The sequence below is a fragment of the Triticum aestivum genome, chromosome 2A (genome assembly GCF_018294505.1).
Source record: "Triticum aestivum cultivar Chinese Spring chromosome 2A, IWGSC CS RefSeq v2.1, whole genome shotgun sequence".
Classification (NCBI taxonomy): domain Eukaryota; kingdom Viridiplantae; phylum Streptophyta; class Magnoliopsida; order Poales; family Poaceae; genus Triticum; species Triticum aestivum.
This window is the reverse complement of record NC_057797.1, coordinates 713,024,740-713,029,856: the sequence shown is the minus strand read 5'-3', so window position 1 is coordinate 713,029,856 and position 5,117 is coordinate 713,024,740.

The following is a 5,117-nucleotide window of genomic DNA, read 5'->3' as shown; positions in this document are numbered from 1 at the left end:
CATTCCGTTGGTTTCAGCTTCAATTATCTGTCTATGTGCTAACGGTGGTCAACCTCTTCAGGATGGCTCCCGCTAAGAGCACCAGTTAGAACCAGAATCAAGATCCGCCACCACCTCCACCTCCTCCGGAAGCATGGCAAGCTGTGATGGTCGCTACCAATGCAAACACACAGTTGATCATGCAAATCCTCCAAGAGCACAATCAAGGCAGGTAAGGGAATCAAGGCAACAATCAGAACCACTTTGCTACACTGAACCAGTTCCTTGCGAATGGTCCAAAGACGTTCAACAATTGTGTTGAGGCTTCCGATGCTGACGATTGGCTTGTGGATCTGGGCAAGCATTTTGAATGCAGCAACGTCAGGCCTGAAGATTTCGTCAAGTTCGCTTCCTTCCAACTCAAAGATCAGGCTGCAGAATGGTTCCAGCAGTACAAGGATTCCAGAGGTGGACGTCTGATCACTTGGGATGATTTTCGTCAAGATTTCCGAGCTCATCACATCCGTCAAAGTGTGGTTGAAACTAAGCGTCAGGAATTCCGCAATCTGAAGCAAGGCTCTTTGTCTGTCTATGACTACAACAAGTTGTTCCAGAAGCTCGCCCGCTTTGCCAAGTAGGATGTTCCTGATGAGAAGAGCATGATATATCAGTTCAGGGGTGGTCTCAGAGAAGAAATCCAGCTCGCTCTTGTCCTTTTTGAGCCGTTGAGATATGATGAGTTCTACAACATGGCACTAAAACAAGAGGCTGCTCAGTTGAGGGGTGATGCTTCCAAGAAGCGAACCAGAGATGCTACTCCGTCTTCCTCTACTCAAGTGGCCAAGCAGCAGAAGTATTGGCTTCCTCCTCCTCCGTTCCGTCAGCCGTATCAGCAGAAGAGCAAAGGTGGCAGTGGTTCTTCCCACCCACCCAACCCTGGCTTTCAGAACAAGTCTTCGTCTCAACCTCCAAGACCGAGTGCTCCGTACCACCGTCCGCTTTCAGAGGTCACGTGCAACAAGTGCCAAGAAAAGGGTCACTATGCCAACAAGTGTTTTAACCAGAGGCGTCTTCCTCCTCCTCCTCCTGTGAGATCGGCAAGTACAGCAGTGGTCAAGCATAATCCCAAGCATGCCAAGGTCAACTTGATGAACGCAGCTCAGGCAGAGGATTCTTCAGATGTCATCATGGGTAACCTTCCTGTTAATGATGTTCCCGCAAAAGTACTTTTTGATACTGGTCCATCGCATTGTTTCATCTCGAAGCCTTTTGCATCTAAGCATGAGTTCACTTCCCAAGTTATGCATAATCCGTTAGCAGTTGTCTCTCCGGGTAAATGTTTGCTCGCTAACCACGAGATTCCGGATATTTCTATCTTGATGGGTGACTTCAAGTTTCTCGCTTCTCCAATGGTTCTTGGTAACTCCGATATTGATCTTATTCTCGGAATGAATTGGCTTTCTAAGCACAAGGCTCAGCTTGATTGTGCAGCCAGGCAGATTCAATTGACTCATTCGTCTGAGGATGTAATTGTCTTTGCCGCTCGGGATAATACCATCCGTCTGTTTTCTCTCAATGAGAAGGGTGAACTGGATGCTATCTCGCAAATTCCAGTCGTTTGCGAATATCAAGACGTCTTTCCAGAAGAGCTCCCAGGAATGCCTCCGCACCGGCCAGTTGAATTTGTTATTGATCTTGAGCCTGGCACGGAACCTGTGTGCAAGCATACTTACAAGCTCGGACCTGAAGAGTTGAAGGAGCTGAAGAAACAACTCGATGAGCAAGAGAGAATGGGTCTCATCCGGCCTAGTTCTTCTCCGTGGGGTTGTGGTGTTCTTTTTGTGAAGAAGAAGGATGGATTGGACCGACTTTGTGTTGATTACCGTCCATTGAACAAGAAGACCATCAAGAATAAATACCCACTTCCCAACATCAATGAGCTGTTTGAACAACTCAAAGGTGCCCAAGTATTCTCCAAGATTGATCTCCGTATGGGTTATCATCAGATTCGTATTCGTGAGCAAGATATTCCCGAGACGGCCTTCAGGACAAGTTTTGGTTCATATGAATACACTGTCATGTCTTTTGGCCTCGTCAATGCTCCTCCAACATTCTCTCGCATGATGAACTTCATCTTCAACGCCTACACCAATGACTTTGTTTTGGTCTATCTCGATGACATTCTGGTTTTCTCCAAGAACAAGGAAGATCATGCCAAACACTTGCGTTTGGTGCTTGATAAGCTCAGGGAACATCAGTTCTACGCCAAGTTCTCCAAGTGTGAATTTTGGCTCGATGAGGTTCTTTATCTTGGTCATATCATCTCTGCCAAGGGCATTGCCGTGAATCCTGAGAAGGTGTCTGCAATTGTGAATTGGGAACCTCCTCAGAACGTGAAGCAACTCCGCAGTTTCCTCGGTCTTGCAAGCTATTGCAGAAGATTCGTTGAAAACTTTTCTAAGATCGCGAAGCCTCTCTCAAATCTTCTTCAGAAGCACGTCAAGTACGTTTGGTCTCCGGAGTGTGATATTGCTTTCAACACCTTGAAAGAGAAGTTGATCACTGCTCCAGTTTTGACTCCGCCTGATGAATCCAAGCCGTATGAGGTCTTTTGTGATGCCTCTCTCCAAGGTCTCGGCGCAGTTTTGATGCAAGAGAAGAAAGTTGTTGCTTATACCTCTCGCCAGTTGAAGCCTAATGAGAAGAACTACCCCACTCATGATCTCAAGTTGGCGGCAGTTGTGCATGCTCTTTTGACTTGGAGACATCTTCTATTGGGAAGAAAAGTGGACATTTTCACTGATCACAAGAGTCTCAAGTACATCTTCACTCAGCCTAATCTCAACCTCAGGCAAACTCGATGGGTCGAAATGATTCAAGAGTATTATCCAAGTATCGAGTATACTCCAGGCAAGGCTAATGTGATCGCTGACGCTTTGAGCAGGAAAGCGTATTGCAACAGTCTGATTCTTAAGCCTTATCAACCCGAGCTTTGTGAAGCTTTCCGCAAACTGAATCTGCAAGTTGTTCCTCAAGGTTTCCTCGCCAACCTTCTAGTCTCTCCTACCTTGGAAGACCAGATTCGCCAAGCCCAGCTTCTTGATGCTATGGTGAAAAAGGTGAAGATTGGGATTGCCAAGAGTCAGTCCAAGTACAAGTGCTACCGCCTTGATGACAAGGACACTCTCTTCTTCGAGGATCGAATTTTTGTACCCAAAGGTGAACTTCGTAAAGTGATCATGAACGAGGCTCACAATTCTCTCCTCTCCATCCACCCTGGGAGTACGAAGATGTATCAGGACCTCAAGCAAGCTTATTGGTGGACTCGAATGAAAGCGCGAGATCGCTCAATTCGTGAATGAATGTGATGTCTGCAGAAGAGTGAAGGCAGAACACCAAAGGCCAGCAGGTCTCCTCCAACCTCTTGCCATTCCAGAATGGAAGTTTGACCACATTGAAATGGACTTCGTGACTGGGTTTCCAAAGTCCAAGCGTGGCAATGATGCTATATTCGTTGTCATCGACAAGCTCACAAAAGTGGCTCACTTTATGCCTATCAAAGAGTCGATCACTGCAGCTCAATTGGCGGAACTCTATACCTCTCGAATTGTCTCTCTGCACGGTATTCCTCAGGTGATATCTTCAGACCGTGGCAGCATCTTTACCTCCAAGTTTTGGGATTCTTTTCAGAAGGCCATGGGCACCAACTCCGTTTCAGCACTGCTTTCCATCCTCAAACAAGCGGTCAAGTCGAGTGTGTCAACCAGATTCTTGAAGATATGCTCAGGGCTTGTGTGATCTCCTTCGGCATGAAGTGGGAGGATTGTCTTCCGTATGCTGAATTCTCCTACAACAACAGTTTTCAAGCAAGTTCGGGCAAGGTCCCATTTGAAATTCTGTATGGCAGGAAGTGTCGTACCCCTCTCAACTGGTCTGAAACCGGTGAACGTCAGCTACTGGGTAATGACTTAATCATAGAGGCAGAAGAAATGTGCAAAGTCATTCGTGATAACCTCAAAGCAGCCCAATCCCGCCAGAAGAGCTACTATGATAGTAAGCACCGTGATTTGGCTTTCGAGATCGGAGATCATGTTTACCTTCGCGTCTCTCCTATGAAGGGTACTCGTCGCTTCGGTATCAAAGGGAAGCTTGCCCCTAGATACGTGGGACCTTTCAAGATTGTCAGCAAGAGAGGCGACCTCGCCTATCAACTCGAGTGTCCTTCAAACTTTGCAAATGTTCATGATGTGTTCCATGTCTCTCAGCTCCGAAAGTGCTTCAAGACTCCTGATCGCACAGTCAACTTCGAGGACATTGAGCTCCAAGAAGATCTCTCTTATCCTGAGCACCCAGTTGCTATTCTTGAAGAGACTGAACGCAAGACTCGCAACAAGTCAATCAAATTTCTCAAAGTCAAGTGGTCGCACCATTCCGACCGTGAAGCTACCTGGGAACATGAGGATCACCTCCGTTCAGAGTACCCGGTGTTCTTTCAGTCCTAGATCTCGGGACGAGATCCTTTCATAGTGGTGGAGTGTTGTAACGCCCCGGATATAACTTTCCAAATTTGTACTCCAACTCTTGTCGTTTCCGGCGTTAAGTTATATTTATTTCTCGGGTTCGGGTCTTTATCTCCGTGTGTTGTTTTCGTTGTCATGCATCTCATATCATGTCATCATGCGCATTGCATTTGCATACGTGTTCATCTCATGCATTCGAGCATTTTTCCCGTTGTCCGTTTTGCATTCCGGCGCTTCGTTCTCCTCCGGTGGTCAATTCTAGCTTTCTTTCGTGTGTGGGATTAAACATTTCCGTATTGGACCGAGACTTGCCAAGCGGCCTTGGTTTACTACCGGTAGGCCGCCTGTCAAGTTTCGTATCATTTGGGCTTCGTTTGATACTCCAACGGTTAACCGAGGGACCGAAAAGGCCTCGTGTGTGTTGCAGCCCAACACCCCTTCAATTTGGCCCAAAACCCACCAAACTCTGCTCCATCATCTAGAGCGTTCGATCACGATCATGTGGCCAAAAACCGCACCTCATTTGGACTCTCCTAGCTCCACTTATGCCTATAAATAGACCCCCCGTTTTTCGGATCTCCTCCCCCCCCCCACGAAACCCTAAAAAAACCTCTCCGT